Genomic DNA, 12,981 nt, shown 5'->3' with positions numbered 1-12,981 from the left:
ATAAACCCAGTAGAATCTGGCCAAGAGAATATTCACCTCAAATTGTCATCTGCTACACTCCCCCCCCCCCCCCCCCCCGGCCCATTCCCAGTCACCACTATTCAGCAGGTCCGCCTGGGGGGGGCGGCAAGTGGGGCAATTTGCCCCAGGCCCGGAGTATGTCGGAGACTCCCCACACTTCCGTCTTCCCCCATCCCATCCCCCGGCGTCCTGGATGTGGCACGCTGAGGCTCCGGTAGAGGGGGTAAGCAGCATGGTAAGGGAGGGGCCGGACAACCCCCTGACCCCATCCCCCCACAGCCATGACCCCCAGCTCCGAGCCCAGCCCCTCTGAGCCGGACACCTCCAGACCCCATCCATCCCCTCCACAGCCCAAACAACCAGCTCGGAGCCCAGCCCCTCTGAGCCGGACACCCCCTGACCCCATCTCCCCACATCCCTGAGCCCAGCCCCTGTGAGCCGGGTGCCCCCCAACCCAGAGCCCAGCTGCCCCCGGAGCCCTGGGCAACAGCAGCACCACCCCCAGGCAGCGACAGCCCATTTGCACCAACCATCACCATCACCCAGCGACAGCCCATTATGTAACTGCAAATGTCTACATCCCATTAAAGCATTTAATGTTTTCAAATGCTGGATTTAGTGTATTTTCAAATTATTACAGATTAATTTTTGAATGTATTTCACTGGTTATTTTTTACATTTCCAAATACATGTTACTAGAATATTGCAACTTCTTTTTATGGAAGGGGCCCCAAAAATTGCTTTGCTTTGTAATAATTTGAAAATACACTAAATACATTATTTAAAAACATTAAATGCTTTAATGGTATGTATACCAGCTGCTTAGCTGCAGTGCGCCAGGGCCGCTCCCGGACACGGCGCACTGGGACGCCGGGGGATGGGGGAAGACGGATGCAGGGGGAGCCTCCAACATATTCATGGCAGCCCCTGTGGGGCCCCCGGGCAAATTGCACCACTCCCCTCCCCCCCCCCGGCCCTGAGACATTCTCTCGCCTAGACCTAGACCAGTTTCAACAGATTTAAAATTTTTATTAAGATGATTTAAAAAAAAAAAGTGAACAGAGTTTGAGCATAGAAGTTTATGGTTATCAGGGAATACTGTACAGAATTATCGATGGTGCAAAGTTTGGTTTAAAATCAGGTGGCATAAGGAATACATAATCTGCAATATCCCCGATTGGGGGTAAAAGGTTGATGGGTCAAAGTACAGGCATTGAGATATGAGGGTATGAAGTTCATATAGTGGCTATGTACGGGTGTGGAGTATAATGAGTAGATATAATGATGAGGATGGATTGACCCTCATTTGGTGAGATTTAATGTTCAGGGAGTTTATGGTTCCAGTAATTCTCTACAGATTTGTCAGCAAGATCAAGGACTGCAGTGAAAAGACAGCAAGGCCTGTGTGCTGGACTTGTGTGTAGAAGCTGATTCACAAATATTCAGTAAGTGTATTATATGGTGTCATCTTACATCCTTCCCAAGGGCAAAAAATCTTCTGAAACAACGAAGGCTTGGGCTCATGACCAGTGGCTGCAGAACTTTTGGATGTGCAAGTCCACATTTCTGCATCTGTGTGCAAAACTCACTAAAATAAAAGCTGCACTGACAATGGAAAAGAAAAAAAAATTGCACTATGGGGATCTGCAACAACCGATTCTTATTGGTCAATCAGTGGTCTCTCTCCTAAACCAAGGTGGACTGGATTTCTTTAATGGAAGTAGTCACAACATATTGTTAAAGCTCATTTTATGCTCAATGCTGTGTTAAGATCTCTGCAGTCACAGATAATAACCATCTTCTTGGGGAATCAGGGCACAGTATCCAGTCTGCAAGACACACACACACACACACACCCGCTTGAACAAAACCCCATCCCTCCCATTTTGCAACCATCCCCAGAGGAAGCAGACCGTCAGTGTTTTCCACCACAAACCCCATCCCTCCCGTTTTGCAACCATCCCCCCAGAGGAAGCAGACCTTGAGTGTTTTTGACCACAAACCCCATCCCTCCCGTTTTGCAACCATCCCCCCCCCCCCGAGAGGAAGCAGACCGTGAGTGTTTTCCACCACAACCCCATCCCTCCCGTTTTGCAACCATCCCCCAGAGGAAGCAGACCGTGAGTGTTTTCGACCACAAACCCCATCCCTCCCGTTTTGCAACCATCCCTGGACCAGTGACAGGTGCATGATTAGCCCACAAAAAGAAGAACAGGAGTACTTGTGGCACCTTAGAGACTAACAAATTTATTAGAGCATAAGCTTTCGTGGACTACAGCCCACTTCTTCGGATGCATATAAGAAGTGGGCTGTAGTCCACGAAAGCTTATGCTCTAATAAATTTGTTAGTCTCTAAGGTGCCACAAGTACTCCTGTTCTTCTTTTTGCGGATACAGACTAACACGGCTGCTACTCTGAAACCTATGATTAGCCCAGTTATTGGAACTAAGCAAGGAGAAGCCAGTGGAAAAAATGAAAAGGGGCCACTGTGGTCTCACCTTGGGCTCAGGGGCACGCTCCATACCCACAAACCCTATCTCCCGTTTCACAAATTCAATGAAAGGGGCCACTCCGGTCAGGAAGCAGATCGGGATCGTTTTTGACCACATACCCCATCCCCTCCTGATTCGCAACCCCATGGACAGGCGGTAGCAAGTTAACAAACAGTTTACCAAACTGCTACGCTGCGTGGCAGAAACCGCTCCCAGTTGCAAAAGGGGAGGGTTGCGTTTTGTGCTGATACACCGCCCCCCCTTCCTGCTCCCCCCCCCCCCCCCCCCGACCCCGGCCCGGTCCCTTTGTGCGTTTGCAGCAGGGCCATGGCCGGGTCCGGGGGCGCAGCGACACCCGTGGGGCGGACACCTCAGACAGAGCCGGGGTGGGGGGACCGGTTGGTGTTGGGGGTAGTAGAGGTGCTGGGAGGTGGGGGGGATGTATGGTGGGGGGCAGAGCTGGGAGGTTGGGGGGATATTCGTGGGGGGCAGAGCTAGGGGGTCGGGAGGGTGTTCGTTTGTGGGGGGGCAGAGCTGGGAGGTTGGGGGGATGTTCGTGGGGGGCAGAGCTGGGAGGTTGGGGGGATATTTGTGGGGGGCAGAGCTGGGAGGTCGGGGGGATGTTCGGTTGGGGGGGCAGAGCTGGGGGTTGGGAGGATGTTCGTTTGTGGGGGGGCAGAGCTGGGGGGGTCCAGGGGATGTTCGGTGGGGGGGGGGCAGAGCTGGGGGTCGGGGGGATGTTCGGTGGGGGGGCAGAGCCGGGACTTTGGGGGGGATGTTCGGCGGGGGGGGGAGGGTCCATGTTGAGCTCTGGCCCTGCGGGAGCTTGGGGGGCTGGGGCTGGAGCTTTGGGAATGTCTGGAGTGGGTTGGGGGTGTAACAATCTGCTCTCTGGCAAAATTTCCTACCTCGGTTGTACTGAGCATGCTCAGTCACCTCTGCTGACGCCACGGCCCCCACCCTGCCCTTCTCCCTGCCCTTCCTTGCCATCAGAGTCTGGCTGCTTTCTACAGGGGTTAGAAAGGGGCAAATTGGAGCAGGGGGGTGGCCAGGGTCTGAGCAGGGGCAGGAAATTGACAGGCTGAAGCAGGTGGAGGCAGGGTTAGGATGGGGGCTGAGGAGCAAAATTGGGGGGGGGGGCGTTGAATTGACATTAAGCTCAAGACTGAGGCGCAAAACCCCTGGCCCAGGCAGGCAGGGCCGGCTTTAGCAAGAGCGGGGCCCGATTCCTGGGGGGTGTGGTTTGCTGCAAGCCCCGCCCCCAGGAATCGGGCTGTGCGCCGGCCGGAGCTCCAGCCGGGGTAGTGGGGCTTGGGTCTGGCCCGGAGCCGCTGGGCCGGAACGGAGCCGAGCGGAGCGGGCTGGGCTGGCGCGCTCGGCCAGAACCAGGGCCGGCGCCCCGGGGCCAGAGCTGCTGGGGCCGGAGGTGCTCGGCCGGGGCCGGACTGGGCCGCGCCGCGCCTCCCCGGAGCGCTTCTCACATCCCCCTCCCACACCCCTGACTCAGCTTACCTGCTGCTGCGTGCCCTCCCCTGCTTCTTTTCAGACTTCCCACGAACCTCTGATTTGCGGGAAGCAGGGGTGGGGGAGGAGCAGGGGGCGGAGCGTTCAGGGGTGGGGAGGAGGGGGAAATGAGCTGGGGGGGGTGGAGAGCTGCGGCGCGGGGGCCCTCTTGGCGCGGGGCCCAATTCAGCTGAATTGGCCTAAAGCCAGCCCTGCTCTGGAGCAGGGGGTCATCAACAATTTTTTTGGTGGCGTCAGAGTGCGGCCACCAACTCTTGCTGGTGGCCACTCTGACAATTTTCCCAAGCCGGAGCCCCACTGCCCCGGGGGTTGTAGCCTGAAGCCCAGAGCCCACTGCTGAAGTCCTGTGGCTGGAGCTGGGGAGGGGCGGAGGTGGGTAGGCTGATGCCCAGAGCCCCCGGGGCTGATGCGAGGGTGGGGGGGCACTGAAGCCCCAAGCCCACTCCTGGAGCCCTGGCAAGCTGAAGCCCTGGCAAGCTGAAGCCCAAAGTCTTCCCCCAGAGCCTCTCAGCCCCTGGTAGGTGAGTTGGGACCTCACCAGCTGCCTGCGGAGTTGAAGGTTCCTACCCCATCAAGAACACCCCAGCCCCACATGCCTGCAGATGTGCTGCCTGGAGCCCCCAGGAGGCTGGGCGGTACATGATGCCGATCCCCTGCTGCTAGCGCCAGCAAACACCCAGGCAGTGCATCCTGGAGCAACAGCTGGATGCTGCAGAGAGGGGCTGCTGCTTCCCCCCCGACCTGCATCTCTGCCCAGGAGTCTGTCCTGGCTGCAGGAAAAGCCCCTGGTGGCTGAAGTTGAGAAATGCTGCTCTAGATTCACAATGCAGGGCCCCAGTGGGGCAGAGGCTGGGGCAGGGCAGCAGCCTGGGTTGGGCTGGGAAGATGCTGGAAGTTCTGGTGCCCAGAGAACCGGCCTGACTCTCTTCTCAGCAACCAAGAAGTCAATTCCATGTAGCTGGAGTTGCATAACTTAGGTCGACTTAGCCCCGTAGTGTAGACCTGCCCTTAGGCTGTCTACACTTAAAACACGGCTGTAGCACTTTGGAGTAGACATTCGCTACGGTGATTGGAGCGGTTTTCCCATCGCTGTAGTAGCCAGATTGACAGAAGACTTCTTCCATCCACCCAGCACTATTCATGCCAGGGCTTAGGTCAGCTGAACTACATTGGTTAGGCGGGTGGCTTTTCACACCCGGAGAGACGTCCCTATGCCAGTTCAGTGTCCAGCGTACATCAGCCCTTAGATCTCTCTTAGTATTTCAGTGCAATGACCTGTGAGAGAAAAACATCAATTCACAAACACAGAGACTGAATTCCCACATTAAATCTTGCTGCATTTTCCAGAAAGTCACAACATTCAATTCATTCTTGCTAGGAGAGAGACACATGAAGTGACACTGATTTTTAGTAAATAAAGTGATGGGTTTAATTAATATAGGAAAAATTAGGGCTGTCGATGAATCACAGTTAACTCAAATCAACGATCGTAAATTCAAATCTACGCTCATAAGCAAAACTCCCACCCCCGAGTACGCCGGGCAGTGTCCTGCGCCTCAGTTTCTCACCTTGCGGGGTGACAGGTCAATCCAATGTTCCTTTAACAGACCCCTCTGCTCTCCTTCCACCGAACCCCCACTCTCCTTGGGCAGTGAAGACCCCAGAGGTGAGGGAGGGAGGGGAAGGCATCGAGCGATACCTCAGCTTCTGCTGCTGACGCTCCCTCACCCGGCTCTCGGTTTGCCCTGTTCACTACTGCACTGTTCACTGTTCACTACTGCACTGTTCACTCCTGTGTCGCCACTTCCTCTGCTGCCACCTGCCTGTCTCCTGCAGCCTCTGCGCGGCCACGTAGTGGGGGAACCTCCCTACAAGTGCAGACTGGGCAGCCTCTTTCATTGCAACACCATGGGCGGGGCGCGAACCGCCAGCTGGGGGAGATGAACCCCCTGCCCTGCCCCGCCCCCTGTGCCCGAGGCCCCGCCCCTTCCACTAACCCCGCTAGAACCCAGAGCCCCACCCCACTGCAGCGGCCAGCTCCCGCCCCAGGCTAGTGCCCGGCCCCCATTGCACCCCCAGCCTCAGCTTACCCAGCCCCGGAGCACCGGGAGGGCGGGTTACGCGGCCCTGACACCACCTGCCATTGACTCCCATGGCTCTGCGCTGCGTCTGCCGGGGCGGGCCAGGCTGCGGACATGACCCAGGCGTGGGCAGCATGGCTGCGCTTCCCTGACCAGGCAGGAGGCAGGCCAAGAGCTTTGTGCAGCCAACAGGGAGGGAGGCGTCTTTGAGCCGGCGTGTCTCGGCCATTTCTCCCTTGGGCGGAGGCGGGAAGGGAGCGAAATGTGCCCGGCTGAAGGTTTTGCGCTCGGCCTTGAGGGTTAAGCCCAAGCCCCCGGCATGGCTGCTGGGAGACGGGTTTCTGAGCTGCATCCAGTGCACTCTTCAGGCCAGCAACTGAAACCACTGAGGCCAAGAGGGACATTTTTGAGGCAGCAAAGGGGGCTTTTGAGGCTCCCAGCAGGTTCTGAGGAGCAAAGAAGTAACACAGGGTTATCACCGCCCCTGGGTGGGCTCGAACCACCAACCTTTCAGTTAACAGCCAAACATGCTGACCCATTGCACCACAGAGACGCACGTCTGCTCTTACCAAGGCTGCTGCCGAGCAGCCTGCGCATCCGGAGCAGAGTGTTGGGGTGCGGGAGGGAGTTGGGTGCAGGCTCTGGGGGGGAGTTGGGTGCAGGAGTGGGCTCCGGGCCGGAGCAGAGTGTTGGGGTGTGGGAGGGAGTCAGGGGTGCAGGCTCTGGGGGGGAGTTGGGTGCAGGAGTGGGCTCCGGGCCGGAGCAGAGTGTTGGGGTGTGGGAGGGAGTGAGGGGTGCAGGCTCTGGGGGGGAGTTTGGTGCAGGAGGGGGCTCTGGGCTGGTTCAGAAGATTGGGGTGCGGGATGGGATGAGGGGTGTAGGCTCGGGGGGGGGATTTGGTGCAGGATGGGATGAGGGGTGTAGGCTCTGGGGGGGATTTTGGTGCAGGATGGGATGAGGGGTGTAGGCTCTGGGGGTATTACGGTGCAGGAGGGAGCTCTGGGCTGGGGCAGAGTGTTGGGGTGCAAGAAGGAGTGAGGGGTGCAGGCTCGGGGAGGGGATTTGGGTGCAGGAGGAGTTGAGGGGTGCAGGCTCTGGGGGGGATTTGGGTGCAGGAGGGGTTGAGGGGTGCAGGCTCTGCGGGGAGATTTGGGTGCAGGAGGGGTTGAGGGGTGCAGGCTCAGGGGGGATTTGGGTGCAGGAGGAGGCTCTAGGCTTGGGCAGAATGTTGGGGTGTGGGAGGGGGTGTGGGGTCTGGGAGGGAGCTCTGGGCTGGGGGTTGGGGTGCAGACTCCAGCTGAGAGGCGCTCACCACAAGTGGCTCCCAGTCGGTAGCTGGCTGCTGGCATGTCTGTGCGTGTAGCTCCTGGGAGAGAGGGGGGCAGCGGGTCTCCGTGCGCTGCCTGCACCTGCAAGCGCCGCCCCTAAAGCTCCCATTGGCTGGGAACCAGCCAATGGGAGCTGCGGGGGACAGTGCTGGGGGCGGGGGGCAGCGCATGGAGCTGCCTTACTCCCCCCTCCCTTTCCCCAGGGGCCGCAGAAACATGCCAGCAGCCAGACGCTTCTGGGGGTGGCGTGGGGCCACCCCCATTGATCTGATGTCCCGATTTTATAGGGACAGTCCCGATTTGGGGGGCTTTTTCTTACATAGGCACCTATTACCCCCCCACCCTCTGTCCCGATTTCTTACACTTGCTTATCTGGTCACCCTACCCAGGGGATGTTGTGTTGGGGTTGGGGAACCAGGTCGGCTGTGGGTGCCGGCTCCCGAGGGGAGACTGGCCTGCCCCCTGTGGCTGTCTGTGGCTACACGGCTGCCCACGGGGGTCCTGGCCGCGGACAGGTTTGGTAGAGGTGTCTCTCGGCATAGCTTATTTGTAACACTGAGCAGAGGTTACAGCAGGAGGTTTTGGATGGGCCATGGAGATAATGGATTTTGTAGGAATTGTCTAGTCATTTTAACTCTTTCACTGCCTCTAACCTGACAGGAAATTCAGTCGTCCTCAGGGCCTCGTATTTATTAGGAAGGAGGGAGAGTAGAATCCTGTTATAAACCCAGCATACACGGCTTCACCTTCCCGGGTCTGACCTCGGAGCATTCAGCCTATGCCCCTCCGTGCACTTCCCACAGCAAGTCCGCCCAGGCGGGGTCCTGGGGCAGCCAGAGGGTCCTGCCTCCCAACTCCGCAGCCAGACGTGACTCTCAACCAGCTGGGAAAACAGAGGTTTATTAGATGACAGGAACATGGTCTAAAACAGAGCTTGTAGGTATAGAGAACTGGATCCCTCTGCCGGGTCCATTCTGGGGCCCAGCAAGCTAGACACCCACGTCTGCACTCGCTCCCCGTCCCCAGCCAGCCCCAAACTGAAACCCCCTCCAGCCCTTCCTTTCTGGCCTTTGTCTCTTTCCCGGGCCAGGAGGTCACCTGATCTCTTTGTTCACCTTTAGCTATCCCCTTGCAGGGGGGAAGGGCCCCCAGCCATTTGTTGCCAGGATACAGGGTGTCGGCCATTTATGCACACTGGAGACTTAAGAAATGCATAGGGGAAACTGAGGCACCCACACAGGATTCAGAGGAAATATTAAGAACAGTCCCACTTCGTCACAGTGCTCCTGTACTTAGCAGGGCGTGATTGCACATGCTAAAGGCTGTGTGGCCAGGCCAGGAGTGGATGTCCTGACAGCAGAGCAGTGTCAAAGGCGCACCAGGCTAGAGAACTAAGGGGCCATGGCAGTTCAACAGCCCTGACCGGATTGTACCCTGGGGATGTCCTGGTGGCGCAGCCATTAGCTGGGTGTTCGCACAGCTTGTTCTTCGGAGTGAAGTTTGCACTTGAAGCGCTGGTGGAGTGATTTGAAGTGACGCTCAAGAGTGGTGGCTGAAAACAGTCCGAGAGGTTAGAGTTTTATTCTTTTCTGTTGGCTTCTTTTGGGAGAGGGACATAGAAACAGAAAAACAGAAAAATGAGCGATGTTTTGCAGAAATCATAGCCAGAGAGTGGGATCCTGGGCAGGCCGGGCTGGCAGAGCCCAGGGGGATCCGGGGCTGGCGGGGCCCAGGGGGATCTGGGGCTGGCGGGGCCCAGGGGGATCCGGGGCAGGCCGGGCTGGCGTGGTACAGGGGTATCCCATTCACCCTGCAGTGTCCACCAGTGCTCATGGGCTCGCGGCTTTGACACCCCCACAGTCCTGGGACAGGCCCAGATCTGGCCCTAATGGGGCTGCTCATGACCCTGTCGGCCTGGACCGGCCCCACCCCGCCCCACGCAGGGCCCGAGGGCCCGTCCTGCACTGCCCAGCCCCGCTGGTTCACCGGGTGTTTGGCTGGTGGTTGGGTCGTTGCTAGATCCCTCCCCGTGGTCTGGGGTAGGCTGCTCTCCCCCGGGATGGGTGGGGGACCCTGCACACCCAGGGGCAGTTTTACAACCCTGGGGCCCGTGGGCTGAGGCTGGAGAAACTGGCGGAGGGACGGTGCTGGGGCTTGTCTGAGTGTAGGTGGGAAAATTTCCCACCCAAGGCGCTTTAGAGCTGAGGGAAGCGATGCAAAATGTCCCAGCAGAATGCGCCTGGGTGCAGAGCTGTGTGTCCTGGCAAGATGAGGGCACCCAGCAGGGGCTCCTCACATCTCCCTGTTCTCCCCCAAGCTCCATGGGTGCCCCAGCCCCTCTACTTCGGGTCCCCTGCATCTCCCCCCAATCTCTTTCCTGCCAGGGTCTCCATGTGCCTCCCACTGTCCTCTCCCCAGACCAGGGTCCCCAACTCACCCTCATGCCAGGGGCTGTGTGCACCTCTGTTCCCACTTTGCCCCATGCCCGGGGGTGACACCTCCCCGGGGTGCCCAGAGCCGGCACCTGCCCCTTAGCGGGAGGGTCTGTGCCAGCCAGGGGCAGCTCCCTGGCTCTGCCAGGCACGGGCGACACAAACCCTCCCCTCTCGGCCATACGGATACCGCTGTCCCTCTGTGGGAGGGCAGAAGCCAGGTCTGGTCGGCAGGGGACAGATCACTCGATAATTGCCCTGGTCTGTCCATTCCCCCCGGCCATCTGGCCCTGGCTGCTGTCAGAGACAGGCCATTGGCCTGTGGGTCTGACCTGGCCTGGCCGTTCTTCTGGAGCAACCGGCACACGCAAACCGCCGAGTGTCCCCCTGCAGTGCCCCGGCCCTGGCTCCACGGCACACGCTGCATCCACAGACCTGCTGCTGGCAGAGGGACGGGGCCCCCAGCTCCCCCCGGTCCCTCTCGATTCACGCCCCCCAGACGCTCTGCAGCAGTGTGGGTTACATTGAAATCCAGGGGCAGTTTATTTCACAGCGATTTGGGACGTCCCAAGGAAAAGTGCTGGAAGCCAATGGCTCCCTGGGAACTAACCCCAGAGCCCCCTGGGAGAGCCGAGAGCCAGCGAGGAGGACACGTTCCTGACTAAGGATGTTTCCCACCCGCAGCCTTTGCAGCGATGTCCAGCCAGGCTGGCTGGGAGCCTCCTTCCAAAGAGAGGCCCAGCTGAGGTTTGTCTCCTCGGGGAAGGACCAGGGTGTGTCTCAGTCCCCTCGTGACACCCCGACCCCATTGTCCGTCCCCTAAACAGGACACCCCACCCACCCCCTGCGGGTTTTGTTTCTTCCTGGAGCTTTTCCGTGTGACTTGACACCCCCGGCTCAGCATCAGGCTCAGCAAGGCAAATAGGCCCCATTGAGAGCCCGAAAATGCCCCCAGCCCCCGAACACAGCGACTCGTTCTGCATTGGCGGGAAAGTGTTTTATTGCAGGAAGCAGCAAGAAAACAAATCTCAGTGACAGCTTCTGACCCCCCCGCCCCGCGACAATCTTCTCCCCACAACCTGCCCCCGGTACCCCATGGATGTGGAGGGAGGGGGCGGCTGTACTGTATGGTGGGCACCAGGCTCAGGCTGAGGGTCTCAGTGCCAGCTGGGGGGCTGGGCACCCGGATTTTCACTCATGTGGATGGGAACTGGGTGCCCAGGGTGGGAAATCCACCCCCCAGGTCCCAAGCTGCCGGCCTGTGGGATAAGGGGAGCCGCTGAATGTCCCTGTGAAGATGCTTAGCGGGCGCTGCCCAGTGGGGCAGGGATGGGGCAGGAGAGCCCCCAGAGACAGGGGGCGGCCCAGGAGCCAAAGTGGGGGTAGGGGGACCCCCTGCTCCCAGATCATGGCCAGCGCCTGGGCTCTACAGGGCTGTGTCGAAGCACACGGGCCTTCCCTGGCCTCAGGTCACAGGGATCCGGCTGCTCTGGGCTCTGCCTCGGGACGTGGGGCTGGATGAGGGTGTGGGGGGGGGTTTGCAGAAAGGGCCAGTCAGGTTCTGGCACCGCATCTGGTCATTGGTGGTGCTGGTCTTGGGAAATCGACACGTTCTCTCACGAACCGCTTGTAGGTGTCACGTGGTCTGAAATGGGCCAGGCCGGCGGCCAGCAGGACAGGGGTCAGGAAGAGCCAGGGGCAGGGTCCCCTCGGGGCCAGGGCTGTGTCTGTCACTGGATCCACCTGCAGTGGGGAGAGGGGGGAGATGGTGGAGACAGCGCGGGGTGGGGATCTGCCTCCTCCATGGATCCCCCTGAGCCCAAATGCCTCCCCCTGCCAGCCCATTATACCCCTAAAGCCTCATTACCCCGACCGAGATCAGGGCCCCGTTGTGCCAGGGAAACTGAGCAGATAAAAGGTAAAGTTGGGGTCTTCATCTCCCTCGGGGGTGCCCAACTCCCATGGACACACCCCAGGGTTTGGCCTGCATCCAGGGGGCCCTGGGAAATCCACATCCTAAGAAACAGGGAATGAACCCCAGGGCGCCTGGACCCCGAGGAGAACCATGGCTTGCAGAGCAGCTGGCCACGAACTGAACTGTCAGCGTTACGGTTTTGTCTGTAATGTGTCCATTGTCCTGACTCCCAACCTCTCGCCGCCCTGCTCAAATCACTATCCCCCACTCCTCTGCCAGAGCCTGGGACAGAACCCAGGAGTCCGAGCTCCAGCTGTCCTCCAATCTGCCTTTTGCTCTCTTACCCAGATCATGATCTCAGCTGCCTCGGGGTCAGTCTGGAGTCACCCCCTGAGTGCAGGGGGGGGCCAGGCCCGATTCTGCTCCCAGCTCCCGGGGTCAATCCGCAGTGACCCTCCCTCTGCATTTCCCCCTGGCTGGGGTCTGTTCTCGGCTCCCCCAGCTCCTGGGGTTCCCCTCAGAGCTGGATCCAGCTGCTGGCAGAGCTGAGAATCCCTGAGTCTCCTTCCCCTTCGGGTGTCATTATGTGGAGCCCGGCCAGGCAGTTTGGGGGCGGGGGGTGAGGGGGTGGAGGATTTGGGGTGGGGCAGCTGGGTGGAGCAGGGATCTGGGGGGGGTGGGGGGAGTGGGCACAGGGCAGGGTCCTGAGATACTGAGCACCCCACAGCCCCAGTGCCTGGTGCACCTGCCCCTGTGATTCTTGGGGAATGGAACCCAAGAGTCCCGACTCCCCACTCCCTCTAACCGCACAGCCCTGGTGCCCCAGTGATTCTACCCCCTCACTGGTGCCCTGGATACCCCATAACCACAGCCCCCAGCCCAAGTTCCCTGCCCTGGTCCCTGGGCATCGCAAGGAGCAGCAACCCAGTCAGGGGAAGGGGCAGGCCTGGCTGCTGGAGATGCCCAGGCCCAGCAGAGCCAGTGGGAGCCGGGGCCTGCACCCCACCCGGCTCAGCACCATCTGAGCCCCAGGGGCTGGGGGAAGGGCGAGGGCTCGAGGGGAAACTGGGAGCAGTGTGTATCTGGGCAGTGTCTGACCAATGTGTCTAAGTGTGTGTGTGGTTGTGTTAGGGTGACCAGATCAGAGAGCTAAAATATTGAGACGTAGGGGGGCGAGCAAAAAAAAAA

General features: G+C 59.4%; 1 protein-coding gene and 1 non-coding gene across 6 annotated transcripts in view; one reads left to right on the top strand and one right to left on the bottom strand.

The window, feature by feature from the left end:
- LOC103305723 (zinc finger protein 501-like) overlaps positions 1-12,981 on the top strand; it is a 262,606-nt gene that overhangs the window by 90,754 nt on the left and 158,871 nt on the right. The window lies entirely within an intron of this gene.
- TRNAN-GUU (transfer RNA asparagine (anticodon GUU)) lies at positions 6,598-6,671 on the bottom strand. Its single transcript has one exon. It is a non-coding gene; the product is annotated as a tRNA-Asn (tRNA).

Source organism: Chrysemys picta, chromosome 16, assembly GCF_011386835.1.
Source record: "Chrysemys picta bellii isolate R12L10 chromosome 16, ASM1138683v2, whole genome shotgun sequence".
NCBI classification, from domain to species: domain Eukaryota; kingdom Metazoa; phylum Chordata; order Testudines; family Emydidae; genus Chrysemys; species Chrysemys picta.
This window is presented reverse-complemented; position numbering and strand designations above follow the sequence as displayed.